Source organism: Erpetoichthys calabaricus, chromosome 3, assembly GCF_900747795.2.
Source record: "Erpetoichthys calabaricus chromosome 3, fErpCal1.3, whole genome shotgun sequence".
NCBI lineage: Eukaryota > Metazoa > Chordata > Cladistia > Polypteriformes > Polypteridae > Erpetoichthys > Erpetoichthys calabaricus.
In genome coordinates this window covers 146,515,783-146,534,600 of record NC_041396.2, presented here as the reverse complement: position 1 = coordinate 146,534,600, position 18,818 = coordinate 146,515,783, and positions in this window count along the sequence as shown.

Sequence of the window (18,818 nt, the reverse complement as noted above, 5' to 3'; positions counted from 1 at the left end):
TAATCTAAAAGAGGAATGGGCAATTTGCATTTACGCTGCAGTAAAGGAAAGGAGAAAAATGACAAATTCTATCAACACTGATCAATAAAGATAGAAATGACTCGTCGCCAGCATGGACAAGGTTAGTGAGGTGGCCACCTGCAAGCCTTTTTAAGAATGTCCTTAAGCCTTGGCTAGCTAATCTTTAGAGGATGAGAGCTGAAACGTTTTTGCTTTTGGGATAGTACTATCTTCATATCTTACTTCTTTTATGAAATTTGCCTTTCATCTTCTGATCTCTTCCCCTCTCCACAATACACCATTGGACTGTTGTGTCTAGAGTCTTGTGGTGATAAAGTCTGCATCGAGTGTTTTTGTTTATATTTATGAATATAATGGTGTGGACAGAAAGGTTAGGAGTAACCAGTTTGGTCACCCATGACATTCTTGCCATCGACGTGGTCTGTATCCAGCATTGTGCATTCAGGGTTTCCCCATAGAAGAGAGCTATCATTAAATACTTCTGGACAAGATGCTAGCTTAGGGGATCACAAAACCTTCAACCTCACCATAGGCTGCTGTGTTGTGCTCATGAAGAATCCAGGCGGTATCTACCACTTTTATGTGGATTTTTGAGGGCTGAATTCTAAAACCCACTTAGATGCATACCCCATGCCCCTTGTGCATGAGATACTGGAGTCATTTCATGGGGCTGCTATTTTTAGCATACTGGACTTGAGCAGTGGGTATTGACAGGTGCCTGTGGGATAGGGGAAAAAGATGAAGACTGCCGTAATAACTCTGGAAAAGCTATATCATTTTAAGGTGATGCAAGCTTTCAACATTTCATGGAACAGTTCCCGAAGCGATTGCTTGGGAAAATCTATTTTGTCTATATAGATGATATCAAGGACCTGAAAGACATCTTTAGAAGGATGCATATTTATTGGATTTTTGAGTGAAACTAATATTGATTAGCATAACAACTAAAATATAATGAATGTAGTGAGACCACATTTGAAATGATTATTCTGGGACAGGAAGCAATGTTGTCTCTACTTATGAGTAATTAGTGCAGGTATGCTCAGTCCAGTTCAGTGGCTAATTCTGATTTAATACACGGACTAAGCAGTAACAACATCTTATCCCATATGTGCACCACCAAAAAACAACACACCAAAGGTTGTTTTACAGAACTGACTGAACATATTATTTTTCTGCTGTGATCATAGCTTACTTTCATGGCCCCAATTTCCATGTGCAAGGCTTCAATAAGGTGGACAAGTTTAATTGGAAATTCTGTGCTTCTGAAAAAAGTAACCCTCATTCTAAGCATCCAGACTTTAAAAATCAAAATGGGGCACTGTGGTTTTAAAGTACAAAAACACTTTAAATATTTAAAATACTCAAAACTGCCCTTCAAAGGAGATGATTAACTGTTAAACCTCTGTCTTGAAAAGCATGACACATTAAGAATCTTTATTACTGAAGAGATTATATTTATACACATAGGAGCACAGAAAATGGCACAAAAACATAAAAATAGGCAAACAAGACTAATTCACAAACCAAAGAGTCCAAAACAAAATAAAAGCATCCACAAACCAGTAATTCAGAACCATCTCCACTTGATTGTATATCCTCTGCTGGAACCATCTGTTTCACCACAATATAATACAGGAGGAAGTTTCCAGCAGTAGTGATGTCAAGGTGGATCCACATTTTGGGGTTCCAGCCACAGAATACAAGGGATGCATTTAAATATCATAAATATACCATACAAAAAATCTAAATAATAAAACAGTATAGCATTAACAAAAATTACATAAATTTGTTATGACAGGGTCTTGCCTAAAGAGTATTTCATCTTCAAGAATTTGGCTCTAGGTCAAATCTATTTGATGGCCTCTGACTTAAGATTTGGGAAAATAAATATGCAGCTATTGTTGAAGACATATATCGATGGCACACACATCCAAAGTACTAGAGTGACTGGATCTCACCTCCTGAGTTGTAATGTATTCCTCTCACCCAATTAATAGCACAAATCAGCACTATGGTTAATTTATTGATACCAGTCTCAATGATGTTAATATGCCCTGTGACTACTACTCTCTTGTAGTCCAGTATAAGTAATTAATTTTGATCCATTTATGTATTAATTAACTTGCAATATTTAAAAAAATGCAAAAACACAGGTAAAATGTACAGTATACTTCCCTTTAGGAAAAAAATAACATCAAACTGGTAGTCTGGCATTTTGCAAAACAAAAAAAAACAATGCCTTTATGTCTGTTTTATAGTCAGCCAGACTAACTGCTACAATCAAATGTTACACTTATCCTCTACTATGGAGTAGTGGTATGGTTGCCATCTAAGGAGTGTGAAACAGCCAAGACGGTCAGCCCAACACAGCAGAAAATGAAAAAGAGTTAAATAACAACAAAAGATATGTTAGTGTATTTAATTACTATGTGGTCTACACATTATTTTGTACTTTTATACAATTTCTTTTTGAACATTATAAATATATTGACGATTAGTCAGCATGTCTACAGGTTAAGCAGTGGGATGCCATTACGTTAACTTACTTACCTCATACATCTCTACAAATGTATGATTTTGGTTTTGAAGACCTTCAAAAGGCATAATTTATTCATTTACATGTATAGCACTGAATGCACTTACTATTCCAGATTGTAATTCTAATAACCTTTATAGACTGCTTTTTGCTCTGTCTATTCAGAGTTAGTTCTTGGCTTTCAATCATCACAGAATGGACTCAAAAACTCTGAACTAAATAAGTGGCTTAGAAAATGGCTGAACACATTATAAACATTAGCTGCACTTACGTTAGCTGTGTTTGATTTTTCAGTTTTGTAAATAATACAGTTAATAATTGAGTTACTGATTATGTATTTCTTTATTATTTAAGATGTCTTATGTATTTCTGCTGTTTAACATTACGTGCTGCCTGCATCCTCTGTGATTTAGTTTTGGGCAGCTCTACTTACTTTTTACATATTGTTGTTGTTTAAACCTTGGCAATAGACATCACATGCTGCCTAGGTGAGACAAAAGCTACTTTTTAAACAGTAAGTAGAGAAATGCAGAGGGTTCCCTTCATGTACAAGCTGATAAAGGAAGATAGTATAGCCACAGGGGATGCACAAACCAGTTTGTTTCTTTGTGCCAGTCCCAAGCCCGGATAAATGGGGAGGGTTACGTCAGGAAGGGCATCCGGAGTAAAATTTTGCCAAATCAATATGCGGACAACAATACAAATTCCCATATCGGATCGGTCGAGCCCTGGGTTAACAAAGACTGCCACCAGTACTGTTAGTCAATAGGGTGCTGGCGGAAATTGGGCTACTGTTGGCCAAAGAAGAAGGAGAAGAAGAGGGGGGAGACGTGTCCGGAGGCAGGAGGAGAGGAGGAAGGCAAAGAGAGTAGAACTGAGGGTAGGAACTTTGAATGTTGGCAGTATGACTGGTAAGGGGAAAGAGTTAGCTGATATGATGGCGAGAAGGAAGGTTGATATATTGTGCATGCAAGACACTAAATGGAAGGGGAGTAAGGCCAGGTGGATTGGAGGTGGATTCAAATTGTTCTATCATGGTGTGGATAGGAGAAGAAATGGAGTAGGGGTTGTTCTGAAGGAACAGTATGTCAAGAGTGTTTTGGAGGTGAAAAGAGTGTCAGAAAGAGTAATGATTATGAAGCTGGAAATTGGAGGTGTGATGATGAATGTTGTTAGTGCATATGCCCCGCAAGTTGGGTGTGCAATGGATGAAAAAGAAGATTTTTGGAGTGAGTTGAATGAAGTGATGAACAGTGTACCCAAGGGACAGAAAGTGGTGATTTGAGCGGATTTCAATGGACATGTTGGTGAAGGGAACAGAGGAGACGAGGAGGTGATGGGTAGGTATGGTGTCAAGGAGAAGAATGAAGAAGGTCAGAGGATAGTGGATTTTGCCAAAAGGATGGACATGGGTGCGGTCAATACATATTTTAAGAAGAGGGAGGAACATAGGGTGACATACAAGAGTGGAGGAAGATACACACAGGTAGATTACATCCTATGCAGAAGATTCAATCTGAAGGAGATTGAAGACTGCAAAGTAGTGGCAGGGGAAAGTGTAGTTAAGCAGCATAGGATGGTGGTCTGTAAGGATGATGTTGGAGATTAAGAAGAGGAAGAGAGTAAGGGCAGAGCCAAGGATCAAATGGTGGAAGTTGAAAAAGGAAGATTGCAAGGTTGAGTTTAGGGAGAAGGTGAGACAGGCACTGGGTGGTAGTGAAGAATTACCAGACAGTTGGGAAACTACAGCAAATTTAGTAAGGGTGACAGCAAGAATGGTGCTTGGCATGACATCTGGACAGAGGAAGGAGGAAAAGGAAACCTGGTGGTGGAATAAGGAAATACAGAAGAGGATGGCAAAGAACAAGTGGGATAGTCAGAGAGATGCATAAAGGATAATAAAAGATAAAGGATAAAGATGGAAACGTATTCACAAGCGAGGAGCGTATGTTAAGCAGATGGAAAGAGTACTTTGAGAGGCTTACGAATGAAGAGAACGAGAGAAAAAAGAGGTCGGATGATGTGGAGATAGTGAATCAGGAAGTGCAATGGATTAGCAAGGAGGAAGTAAGGACAGCTATGAAGAGAATGAAGAATGGAAAAGCCATTGGTCCAGATGACATACCTGTGGAAGCATGGAGGTGTTTAGGAGAGATGGCAGTGGAGTTTTTAACCTGACTGTTTAATAGAATCTTGGAAAGTGAGAGGATGCCTGAGGAATGGAGAAGAAGTGTACTGGTGCTGATATTTAAAAATAAGGGGGATGTGCAGGACTATAGTAATTACAGGGGGATAAAATTGATGAGCCACAGCATGAAGTTATGGGAAAGAGTAGTGGAAGCCAGGTTAAGAAGTGAGGTGATGATTAGTGAGCAGCACTATGGTTTCATACCAAGAAAGAGCACCACAGATGCGATGTTTGCTATGAGGGTGTTGATGGAGAAGTATAGAGAAGGCCAGAAGGAGTTGCATTGTGTCTTTGTGGACCTGGAGAAAGCATATGACAGGGTGCCTCGAGAGGAGTTGTGGTATTGTATGAGGAAGTCGGGAGTGGCAGAGAAGTATGTAAGAGTTGTACAGGATATGTACGAGGGAACTGTGACTGTGGTGAGGTCTGCAGTAGGAGTTACGGATGCATTCAAGGTGGAGGTGAGATTACATCAGGGATCGGCTCTGAGTCCTTTCTTATTTGCAATGGTGATGTACAGGTTGACAGACGAGATTAGACAGGAGTCCCCATGGACTATGATGTTTGCTGATGACATTGTGATCTGTAGCGATAGTAGGGAGCAGGTTGAGAAGACCCTGGAGAGGTGGAGATATGCTCTAGAGAGGAGAGGAATGAAGGTCAGTAGGAACAAGAGAGAATACATGTGTGTAAATGAGAGGAAGGTCAGTGGAATAGTGAGGATGCAAGGGGTAGAGTTGGCAAAGGTGGATGAGTTTAAATACTTGGGATCAACGATACAGAGTAATGGGGATTGTGGAAGAGAGGTGAAAAAGAGAGTGCAGGCAGGATGGAGTGGGCGGAGAAGAGTGTCAAGAGTGATTTGTGACAGACGGATATCAGCACGAGTGAAAGGGAAGGTCTACAGGACGGTAGTGAGACCAGCTATGTTATATGGGTTGGAGACGGTGGCACTGATCATAAAGCAGGAAACAGAGCTGGAGGTGGCAGAGTTAAAGATGCTAAGATTTGCACTGGGTGTGATGAGGATAGACAGGATTAGAAATGAGTACATTAGAGGGTCAGCTCAAGTTGGACGGTTGGGAGACAAAGTCAGAGAGGCAAGATTTCATTGGTTTGGATATGTGCAGAGGAGAGATGCTGAGTATATTGGAAGAAGGATGCTAAGGATAAAGCTGCTAGGCAAGCGAAAAAGAGGAAGGCCTAAGCGAAGGTTTATGGATGTGGTGAGAGAGGACATGCAGGTGATGGGTGTAACAGAACAAGATGCAGAGGACAGAAAGATATGGAAGAAGATGATCCGCTGTGGCAACCCCTAATGGGAGCAGCCAAAAGAAGAAGGAGAAGAAGATAAGCTGATAAAGGAAGCACTGTATTAACAGCTGCTATTTTGCATTCCTGCCTTCTAATATAACAAGTTATATACATTTTAAATGCCCCACTAATGATAATAACAAGAAGGTGAAACATGTAGTTGAGAAAGAATCTGAATAGAGGTTCCAAAACTAAATTGTGTTCTCTAGATGAATACTGCCATTTGTGAGTAACACATTATAGAAACGGGTTGAAATACTGTAAATAAGTAAGACCTTCAGCAAAAATCAACATATTGAGAACAAAATATACTGCATAAATGTGCCTAGTAGTAACAGGATGTTACTTCATATAAGTAAACTCAAAATGAAAAATATAACTGAATCATGTGTGTGGATAACTACATGCTATAATTTATTAGTATTGTAAGCAATGACCTGTCTTTTTCACAGACTTTATCAGATAAGCCAAATCAATGACTTATTTGGTAAGTAGGAACTAACATATTTTAAACCTCTTTAATATTTTTATTTTATTAATTTTCATTGTAATCATTCCATACAAACAGATCAATTTATAACCCAACAAATTTGAAAACAAATCAGACCCCACCCCTGAGAAGGAGAGCTTAGCTAAAGGAAAATTTCTTTAAGCTTTTTAATAAGGCAACATTAGACAAAAGAAGGGGAGAAGTAAATATCTATATAAATAAGAGATGGAGAAGGGAGTTAAATGCAATAATAGTTATTTCTCTTATTCTAAAATAATATTGATTAAATCCTGCCAAGTTTTGAAAAAATTTTGTACAGATCCTCTAACTGAAAATTTGATTTTTTCCAATTTCAAATAATATAAAACATCGGTTTCCCACTGACTTATAAGAGGAGAATTAGGATTCTTCCAATTTAACAAAATAAGTCTGCGTGCCAAGAGTGTAGTGAATGCAATCACCGTTTGCTTGTCCTTCTCCAATTCCAGTCCATCTGGAAGGACACCAAACACAGCTGTTAGTGGGTTAGGAGGGATTGTGATACTAAGGCTGTCTGAGAGGCACTTAAAAATTTTTGTCCAAAATGATGTTAGTTTGGTGCAGGCCCAGAACATGTGACCCAGTGAGGCAGGAGCTTAGTTGCAGCGCTCGCAGGTTGGATCCTGGCCTGGAAACATTTTGGACAGTTTTAAGCGAGACAGATGAGCTTGATATATAATTTTTAGTTGAATAATTCTATGCTTTGCGCATATGGAACTCGAGTGAATTCTCTGCTTTGCTACCTTCCACTCCTTTTCTGATATATTGATTAAGAGATCTTCTTCCCAATGTCCTCTTGGATCTTTGAAAGGTAGGGACTCTAATAAGATTTTATATATTGCGGAAATAGTGTTTGTTTCCTCGGAATTGAGCAGTATTTTTTCCAGCATTGTGGAGGGTGCAAGGTGGGGGAAATCGGGCAATTTCTGTTTAACAAAATTTCTAATTTCCATCCATCCATCCATTTTCCAACCCGCTGAATCCGAACACAGGGTCACGGGGGTCTGCTGGAGCCAATCCCAGCCAACACAGGGCACAAGGCAGGGAACCAATCCTGGGCAGGGTGCCAACCCACCGCAGGACACACACAAACACACCCACACACCAAGCACACACTTGAAGATAGTAAAAGAAATGTGTAGCTGGGAGGTTAAATTTTGAACGTAATTGTTCAAAAGATGTAAATATGTTGTCTATATAGAGATCTCTGAGCATTTTAATCCCAAAACTTTTCCAGGTATTAAAAACTGGATATACTTGCGAAGGTTGAAAGAGGTGGTTCCCTTGCAGAGGTGCCACTGATAAAAGATTTTCCATCTTAAAATGCTTCCTAATTTGGTTCCATATTCTGAGTGAGTAAAGCACAATTGGGTTATTAGTATATTTGCAATAACTTTCATTTATTGGAGCGCAGAGCAGGGAATATAAAGAAGTACTACAGGATTTTACTTCTATTGCAGACCAAGCCTGTGTATGTGCATTTATTTGTGTCCAGGTTTTTATGGCTTGTATGTTTGCTGCCCAGTAATAAAACTGAAAATTAGGTAAAGCCATGCCACCTTCTGCCTGAGGTCTTTGTAGGGTCGCTCTTCGGATACGTGGGTGTTTTGAGTTCCAAATGAATGAGGTTATTATTGAATCTAACTGTTTAAAAAACGATTTATTGATATATATTGAAATGTTTTGAAATAAAAAGAGAAGTTTAGGAAGGATATTCATCTTAACAATGTTAATTCTTCCGGCTAGAGTGAGATGAAGGGTTGACCATCTATGCAAGTCTTGCTTAATTTTTTCCATACAGACGCCAAAATTTTGTTGATAAAGAGCTTTATGTTTACTTGTGATATTTACCCCTAGGTATTTAAACTGATCTGCTATGGTAAAAGGTAGGGTGTCTAATTTAATATTATATGCTTGTGAGTTCACTGGAAAGAGTATACTTTTATTCCGATTAATTCTAAGACCAGATATCTTTTGAAATTCTGTTAGTGCTGTTAAAACAGCAGGGACAGTGTTTTCTGGGTCCGATATATATAAGACCATATCATCTGCATATAGAGAAATTTTCTGTTCCAGTCCTTCTCTGACAATCCCCTTTATCTGATAAGAATTTCGGCAGTGAACCGCCAGTGGTTCAATAGCGATTGCAAACAACAGTGGCGACAAGGGACATCCTTGTCTGGTACCACGTTCTAGTTTAAAGTAGTCTGAGCAAATTTTATTAATACAAACTGAAGCTTCTGGACTGGTATACAGTAGTTTGATCCAAGCACAAATATTCGGGCCAAACCCAAATTTCTCCAATGCAGTGAAAAGGTAATTCCATTCGATCATGTCAAATGCCTTTTCTGCGTCTAATGATAGTAATATCTCTGGGGTGTTTGATTTTGCTGGTGAATATATAACATTATTTTGAACCTCTTTGATTACTACATTTTACAGGGACTGTGTAAAATGAAGACCATCCATACACTATATATTGTAGAGCAGTTGTTCCCATGCACTATTTCTACAGCTGCAGCATTTGCTCATGGTCACTCAGTGAGTTGTGCTGAGTAAATGGTTGATTTAGCTTCTTAGTCACTAGGCGAGACTTCCAACAACTAGTCCAGTTTTGAAATTCCACGGTCATGCACTACATATACAAGATTATATAAAGAAAAAACAATTAACTGTTACAATAAACATTGTAGCGTACTTTATACAAGCAACACACTGACTGCAATACATACTTGCAAGTTGTTTTCCTAGATCCTTCCTTCATAATCTGCCTGTTTCACAATTTTTTTTTAAATTCAGTGGATTTGTCATGACTGTTGCAGTTTTTTGTAAAATGTGTTGTTCTTCTAGCCTTCCTCAGGCCCTAAGCAAAATCCAGTGTGAGCCCCTAACAGTCCATCTTGCCCCACTTTCTGTAAGTCTTTTCCACATCCATAAACTATCAAAATCTGTGGTGCTGTGTAGCCATTTGACTATAAGTGAGCACAAAGACTGAGCTGTAATTAAAACTATTTTTTGTACTTTCAAGTAGAACATTGACAGAAATGCAGATTAAATGTAAACATTAAGAGCATTTACAATTACACACAATAAATATGAACATTTTTAACTATCAACAATTAAAAGCTATCAATCATATGGAAATTAAAGGAACAGATAAATAAAAAAAATAATAATTTAGCAGCATCTTGAACTGTAACAGTGCTCCCATCAGTGCTGACTTGTCTTGGTAGACTGACACTACCTTGGTTTCGGTGAACAGTGAGTTGCCCCGATAAAAACTTAATAAAAGGGGTTAATTATCACGTTAATCCAGCAGTCTCTTACCTCTTGTTGATGAGTTTTAACTTGGAAGAACTTCTCTCCACTTCTGCAAAGGTAATAGGGAGGGAGTCTGCAATCTGAACAGTTACCCACATGAGACAGGGCAAGCTCCCCTTGTGACGGAGACTGTGTTGCTCAAATGCAGTCATTGTTCTGGAAGGCAGGTGAGGCAGATTTTGAAAGTCCTGTACCATTTCTGCCCTGTTAATATCACTGTGTTGCTTGAAGGTCAGAGTCTTCTCAAATTCAATGCATTTACTCATTAAAGCTTCTTTAGTCATTTCAGAGACCCCACAGAAGTTGAACAGAGTGCCATATTGTTTTTTTTAAACCTGTGTGTTTTAAATTAAATTCTGATTTGAATGTTTCTGTGTGCACTACGCCAGACCTATCAGAGTCTACGTAAGGCCAGTCTGTAGGACAATATGGCAGAACAATACTTATGGTCTCTAAATCGACTCTTGCAGCTGGTGTTGGCTGTTTCATCTGGCTTTCTGCTGGTATTAGCTGATGATCTCTTCCTAGTACTGGGCTCTATGGAGGAATTGGCTGATGCTGCTTCTGTAGTACTCTGCTCTGTGTTGATGTTGTAACTAGCTGTTGCTCTGTTTTCAGTACTGGGACCTGTGCAAAACTATCAAACTTTGAGCAATGCTCCTGTAAGTGGATACAGGAAAAAAATCTTAAGTATTATATTAATCTAGAGGTTTAGATAAGCCTTTGAGTGATAAAAAAAGGCCTTATAGCTTGATTCTTATCGCATACTAACACTGGAAGTAGGACGCAGGAAGCTGGGTGAGTACAGCACAGATTGTTTGTGTGTCCCACCAAGATTCAGCAATGGGAGAGAATAAATAACCTCTACAGATGGAGCTGGTCAATCCATTAGGCAACACAGGTAACTGTTTTTTAAAGTTAAGGTGCCAGAACCCCACCGGAATCTCCCCCTACCATGCAATGTATACCAAAGCCTGTTGTTTTGGTAATTCAAGGGCTGCGTGCTTCAAACACAGTGTGGGGCATCCCCACCACCCCTAGATCTTGAAGTTTAATAACAGTGATTGTGAGCTATGGACACAACACGCTTGCTCTGCACCTTTACACCCACCCCTTATGCTATGGACACCAAGGAGCACATTTTTGGTAACTGAAGGGATATGCGCTACAGACCCCATTTCCCAGCTCCGAAGGCTCTATATGGAATTTGACAGGCACCGACTACAGACATTTCCACTTAAAGAAGAAAGGAGGCCAAAACTGCAGGTATAAAACCCTATTTCAAACAGCCACCACTTAGTTATGTTGAAGCTGGGGATGCTTAAGTTTTTTTTTTTACTTTTTATTTAATCTTTTTGTTGCTTAAAAAATATTTTGTAAATGATGTTGATATTTCCTTTTATATTTTTAGGTGAGTATTGTTTTGTAATATTTTATTGTATTATGTAAACTATGTGTTTATTAGTTCTGATAGGCATTCAAAAATATTTTTTTCAAAATGATGTTTATTTGCTGCATTTCCAAAACAAGGTTGCACCTTGTCCTGGATACATTTTGGACAATTTTAAATGCAATAAATGTGATCAATGAAAGATTTTAAGTTGAATTATTGAATGCTTTTTGCATATGGAGCTACAGTGTATTTTATTCATGGCTGTCTTCCACTCCTTTTCTGAGATAATTGAAAGATCCTTTTACCACTGTACCTTCTTTAAAAGGAAGAGTCTTTCAGATGTTTTTATATATTGTGGGGCACACATAAATTAACTGATTCAAACAATTTTTGAAACTTATTTAGCAAGGTTGGGAATTACAGTGTTGTTACTGTTTTTTTATGTTTTATGATGAAAGTAGTGTCACAGACTCTACAAAGAGCCATAGCAAGGTTTGGGGCAGCCACCCATATATTATTTTCCTGGCTGCAAATTGTAAATAAATGATAGCACTGATGTGCACAAACTGCAGTCCAAAACAGGACTGAGGGAATAGAGAAAAGGTGGAGGCTTTTAAAGGTCAGGGTAGGAAGTGACGTCAAAGGGGCCGGGATCGGAAAGGTCTTCAGCCATAGGCTCGAGCCTGGACGTGACATCATGGGGGCCAGAGCCTTCAAGGCCTTCCTCTATAGGTCTGGACCTGGAAGTGACATCAACAGGGCCAGGTGGAACTTCCCGTGAATGGTCTACAGGAAAGCGAGAAAAAGAGTCAGTGCACTCTGCCCCATCCTGGTCAGATTCGGAATTGCCCTCACTCAAACCCTTTAGCTGCCTCCCATGCACACGTGTGTGACAGTAGCTATTCTATTAATTGATTAAATGAAGTAATTTATATGCGCCCCACGTCACATATAACCACAAAAATTGTGGTTAAAGAAAAATTTGTTTTACTTTTTTGTGCATTTATAACTAAAGTAAATAAAACTGTTTTACTTAAAAAATATTTTAGATATTTTATTTTTTACTTTTTGAGTATTTTGCAAATGATTTTTCTTTAATCATTTTTCATGAACGGGAAGCTTCATTGCAGAATTATTTGAATACTACAAAAATGATATTTTGGGCTCTATTTTTCTGTTCAGGCTCTTATTGGATTAGCGCTTGTTCGCTGCGACAACAGAACGGCAAGCTTACGGCAATACTTCCTCACCGTGATCATGTGATCATCAAGGCTACCCCTTCACAAGATTAAACAAGTAAAGACAGCATGCATATTTACCCACTCCACTTACTGGAAGAAGCAAATGGGGCCAATCTCTCACTTGGTCCTATATGTCACTATATTCTGTCTCCTTCATTGTTGTGTGTGTGTTAATTGGAATCACATAACCATTAATTACGGCAAAATTTGTTATGTAATTGCATCGGTTTTGATGGAGTATTGTATTGTCATTGATACTGAACACATAGGCAAAATTTGAAGAAATTTTGGGTTTAAAATCAGTTGCAAGATTTGACCCAGACAGACAAACAGAGGAGTCAAGTTAAATAAAATCATTTAATAAAAACATAATGCTGAGGGAAATTACTTATGTAAATTAATAATGTTAAAACTGTACAGATAGACTAAGGCACAAGTAACACAAAGAGCAAATATAAAAAATAAGCATATAAAGTAAAATCGATATATATATCAAAATAAACTACAATAAATCCTCATTTATTATACTTGGTGAATTAAATACTATAGACACTATACATCCGAGTCTCTTACAAAATCCTTAGTTAACTAAACAGTATTTCACATAATAGTATTGCATATATAAGGGAAATATTGCACATTCTCAGAACCAAAAGAAGTTTTTCACATGAGAAGAACAGACAAGTTATTGCACATCTAAGTTGCTGAAAAATGTTCCGGGAGATCCATTAAGGATAGAAGGAACAGCCTATTGCATGGATGAGTGACAGGAAGAGGAGTTATAGAGTCTGATGGCTGTGGGTAGTAAGGATTTTCTGTGACAATCAGTAGAACACTTTATGCTAGTCAGCCTACAGCTAAAAGCGCTCCTCTGTCCAACCACAACACAATGAAGTGGGTGATTAGCATTTTCAATAATAGACTAAGGTTGACAACAAAGTTTCCAAACTGTCCAGTTTCTCTGCTACTACATAGCAAGTCTTCTGAATCAGTTTGTTAAGCCTTTTAATGTCTGTCACGTTTATGCTGCCTCCTCAGCATGCCACAGCAAAGAAAAATGTCACTTGCAACCACACACTCATAGAACATCGGCAGTATAGTATTACAGACCCTATAGGATCTGAGTTGGCATAGGAAATACAGTCTACTTTGACCATTCTTACATACTCTATATTATTCTTATACATTGCCTGTTATTAACTAATCACAGTCCATTGCTGACCAGTTAGGAATTAGTATTAGCTTTTGTCATAACTGTATTGCCTACTTGCTTTTATATTACCGAAAAGCCAATAGTTCTCTGTTTTAGTCATCAGTTTGATCCTCCATTAAGTGCAATTGATCTTTAGACTTCATGTGTTGCTGATCACCTGCCTTTTAACCCTCCATTTACAATGGTCAATCGACAGTTGCCAGATTACTGCCTATGCCCTCATTATGTCCTAAGGTAAAGTTTATACCTGTATGTAAGCTAAACTACTGAACATAACTGTTATGTTAGATGAACTGTTGCCTAGTAAGTACTTGTATAGTTCATCAGCTTGTTTAACAGATTATTGTTAGAATGCTATATTTTATTGAATTTTATTGTATATTTCTTTATGTTTAGAATTTCTGTATATCCTGATGAAATGGGGGATTCTTCTTTTCTCCATTTCAGGTGTGAAAATTAGGTACATGGTGCACGATTAAGCTTACAATGTTGAGTGTTTTTAGTAATTTATATTTTCTGTGTTTTCTTGCTAATATATACTGTATTTTTTGCTTTTAATTTCCCCTGCTTTGCTTCAGTTCCTATGCAGTATTCTCACATCTTTGTTATTTTTGTTCTTGATATTAATCGCTTCATTTCCTTGTGAACACACAATATAAAAATAATATAGTGGATGTTTGCCATGCAGGATTTCAGTTTTCCTAAGGCAGCAATATATTACATAACAAAGAAAATCTCCACTGAAGGAAATAATTCTACATAATGTTTGCATTAGTAACAATTTTAGAGAATGTCTATAGTGAAATTCCATTTAATACTCTTATGTTTAATACTAGTATGTATGCTTTTTCTTGTTTTTATGCATTTTACCTATACTGAAAATAATGTATGAAGAACTGGATAAAAATTTAATTTTACAAGAGTTCCCAAGACTTACTGTTAATTCCTCAGACCTGAAGTGTAAGACCTCATTGTCTGAGTCTCACTTGCAATTATTCACGTCTGAGTCCAAGGTCTTGAAACAAATTAAAAACAAATTTAAAATTACTGTGTAATTGCAAAGTGTACCAGCCTGAATAAGCTGAATGATTTCTAATAAAAACACAGTGTCTTCATTCATATTTTATTAATTTTTATCATCCACTAATCAATCTTCTAAATTTGCTTATTGCATTACAGGGTTGCAGAATGCTAGAACCCTTTCATACAGCAAGAATCGTCTGATCAGCAGAATCTGAAAGTGGACAGCATGTTAGTCTATTGTAGGATAGAAATGTGCACACATACCCACACCCACTCACATACTCACACCCTTACTCATACTGTACCAGTCCAGAATTGAAAACATTTTTTTCATTTACAATGAACTGAACATAGCTAAAATTTTTAACAGTCATGACTTATTATTGTGTTTGAAATCTGTATCTCAGTTTAGAAGGACAGCAAGTTGCACAAGCTAGTGAGACTGTACATGAAAGCACACATTAGTTTTGCTGAAGATAAGGAGCCATCTGATCACCAATGACTTACTAGACTGTCCACAATAGTAGTGGGGACTTCTGTGTGTGAACCTAATCATAATGTGTGTATGGAAACATCTGAAAAAACAGCAGTCAGAATTTTTTTTTTTTTTGTGGGAAGCCAGGAATCAACTATTGCACTGTTTTTAAAATAGTAGGTAGATGGTCAAGTCTAAAAAAGGTGTACCGGGAAAACAAGGCAATATGATGTATTTTTGTTCACAAATATGATGTATGACAATACAATATAATGTATTGTTTAGTTCAAAAAATATTTTTTGGACAATTAAACATAATTATTATTTTTGGGCAAACTTTTTTGTCAAGTTTGTGAATGTTATAATGGCCCTAAAGTTACACTGACATTTCCAGTGAATTTACAAACACAGAAATAAAGATGGAAAGTAATTAGGATTAAAATGTAACTAATCCTGTCCCATAAAGTGTCCCTTTTTCCATTTTTAAGCGATTGTCCACTAAAAGGTCTGTGCTATCACTGAAAAAATGTAGTTTTAATAAGGGATTATAGATTTTGATAGCTATTGAATGTAAAAACTAGCTTAAAAAGTAAAGGTAATATACCATTCCAGTAACTAAATACCATATAAAATAATCCAACCAAGATGTTTAAAAGGCAACACCGAACTCAATATCAGATACACACCAATATCAAAATAGTTAATAAACCCCAATACCGAGAAAAAAAGTTGTATTTTTTGCAAAAATGTCCAGTATAAATTCTTTTTCTTAAAAATTTAGAATAAAAAATTCCCTAGCCAGAACACTGAAAAATATAGTGAACAAGAAGCTGTGGACTGAGTAGGAGTTCTCTGGAAACAGCTCCGTTTATTTATTTATTTTAGCTTTGCTTTGTTTTTTGGGTTATGGGTGGTCTGTCCCATCATCAGCCAGTGTCTTTTATCAGGGGATTCTTTCTTGGTGAGCGTCACCTGTCTAATCACTCAGGAACTTTTGTGTCACTTGCAGTCTGCGCCCTCAGGATAACTTTGCAGTAATTTCCAGTAATGTATATGTTTTTGTGCATGTGTGTTTAGCTAATTCCATTTAGAATATTTTGGTTCTGACCCTGTAACATTGTTGATTATGATTCTAGCTTTTTCAATTATAAAGACACCCTCAGCTTTGAACTACTAGTTTTGATCATTGTTTATATTTGACTGTCTGGATCTACAGATATTGGATAGCATTTCCTTTCTCTTTTTTACATTCATGATTTTTCCTTTTTGCTTGCTGGTAATGTACTGTAATTGTTTCAATGGATCGTGGCCACATTGTATGACTAACATAACATTTTGCCATGTGTGTTAAGTCTGGAGGTGTGGTCACATGATATTTGCTGCCATTTTGGAATACTATATGAGATCACGAAGCATGATCAAAATGTCTGTTTTTCTCCTCTTAGTTAAGGAAATGAGTTGAGAAGTCTTAATAATAGCTATCAACTTCCACAAATCCTTAAACATGTTTAATGTTTTCCTGCAATTTCCAACCTAAAATTGCTGTTTTGTTCATACCGTACTTACTATTCAGTTAATTTGGTAGTAACGAAATATGACTGAGGATTTATGGAACTCACACTTCTCTAACTTTGGGTATAATGTATTGACACTTTAATGAAACAACACCTTACTTAGATGTTGAATAGCATTTTTAAGTTTAGTGAGAAGTGCAGACCCAGTGATTTGATCCAGAAGCAATGAGATGAGTGGAAATTGGTGGTTATTTTCTTGTTTAAATCCTTGAAATTTATATAAGGCCTTGAAGATACCCTCCTTTTTTCAGATGAGGAAACATCCAGATTAGATATCCAGGTATCTATTTAACTGTTAAGGATATGCAATATGGTGTATTTATATAGTAGCAATATTGGGAGAGGCAGCAGAGATGTTACTAATAGTGACTAAATGCAGTTGTATAGCTATAATCTCTTCAAAACCATGCTGGAGGGTGGACCAAAAAATCACTATCAGTATCTTTAATAGCTTTATACTCTTTTTCAGACTGTTTTTTTTTTTTTTTTGAGTGTGTTCATTCTCCGGTCTTATGTAATGGGAAGGTTGAAAACCCAGGAATTATTGTGAGAAAAATTTAACAAGGAAATAAAGGAATAATACTGCATCTAAGAAAAATAAAGTCACTGTTAGGGACATGCAAGAGTTAAAACTAAGAAAAGGCATTAAAAGAAAAACGGATTGTTAAAATTCTAAACAAAATCTGAAGTTAAAGCACAAAAAAAGAGAAGCCAAACTAAGGAACCCGACACTAAGTCGAATTTTCTGTTTTGATAACTGAACAAAAAATTTTTGAACATCTCTTCAGTCTACTGTGGCATGCTTGTGGCAGATGATGGCCTCCAGAAAAGTAAAATGGCTGCCAAAGAAAATGATTAAGTATTTGTATGAAACCTGTTCTATTACAATCCACTCAGGACACAAGCAGTTATCTGTGGGGTGTTTACTCTGATTGCAGATGTCAATGAGTGAACAGTGACCATTGTCAGAATCATTAAATAAGTAAAAAAAATACATGAAATATAGTAATGACCTATGGTAGTGGGTAGTGGTGAACACACATGAAATCCCACCATTAGTTCTTTTAACAGCACACAGATGGATGGCAAGAAATAGGCAATTTCGATGGTCATCTTAATAATAGTTATGATGCAGAACAGCAAGTGCAGTCAATATACAATACAGATCTCCAAAGGCACCTGCACGGATATAATATAAGAGAGTATCAGCAGAGTAGCGGAAATACTGTTAATTCCAGCTTTTCAGAATTTGGCTTAAAATGCTCATAAAATAATAAACATACCTAGTGCTGAAATTTGCACACCACAGTACATGACCAATAAATATGCCACACCTTCATTCAACTGTCAAATAAAACATTACATTATTATTCATATTTAACAAAAATAAATGCTTACAGGGAGTGCAAGACTGTCCACTATCATTGTCTTTAACTGTAATGCTATTATATTGAGGATTACCCGGAAACGTTGAAGAAACATCCTCCCATATCACATTGGTATGTGATTCTTGCTTGCACTCTGTGGAAAACTTCCCATTGACCATTACAAATTCAATACTTACTCATGATGTGGGTGAATCAATAGAAGAAACAATGCATTAGATATTGACACTAAGTTTCAAAGTTTCAGTAAAGGTTACAGCAGTGGCAGCTGGTGAAAAAAATTTGGGGGCACAAGGTGAAGCAGCATTTATCTATTATATAGTGCATTTCACATCTATATACAGGGTATCTGTCTATTTACCTATTACATTGTGCCTTTCACATCTATTTATTATATAGTGCCTTTCAAATCCATCTGTCTATCTGCTCATTCCACATGCTCTCATGGTCTTCATTATATTGTCAATGCACATCTTGGCCAATCCAGTACCAGACCCATTGGACAAATCCAGACTAAAATGTATTATACCCTTTTCACCATGCTGCCCAATCTGATGCCAGCTTTCGCATTTTTACTGTGCTCCAAAACTTAAGTCCTTGAC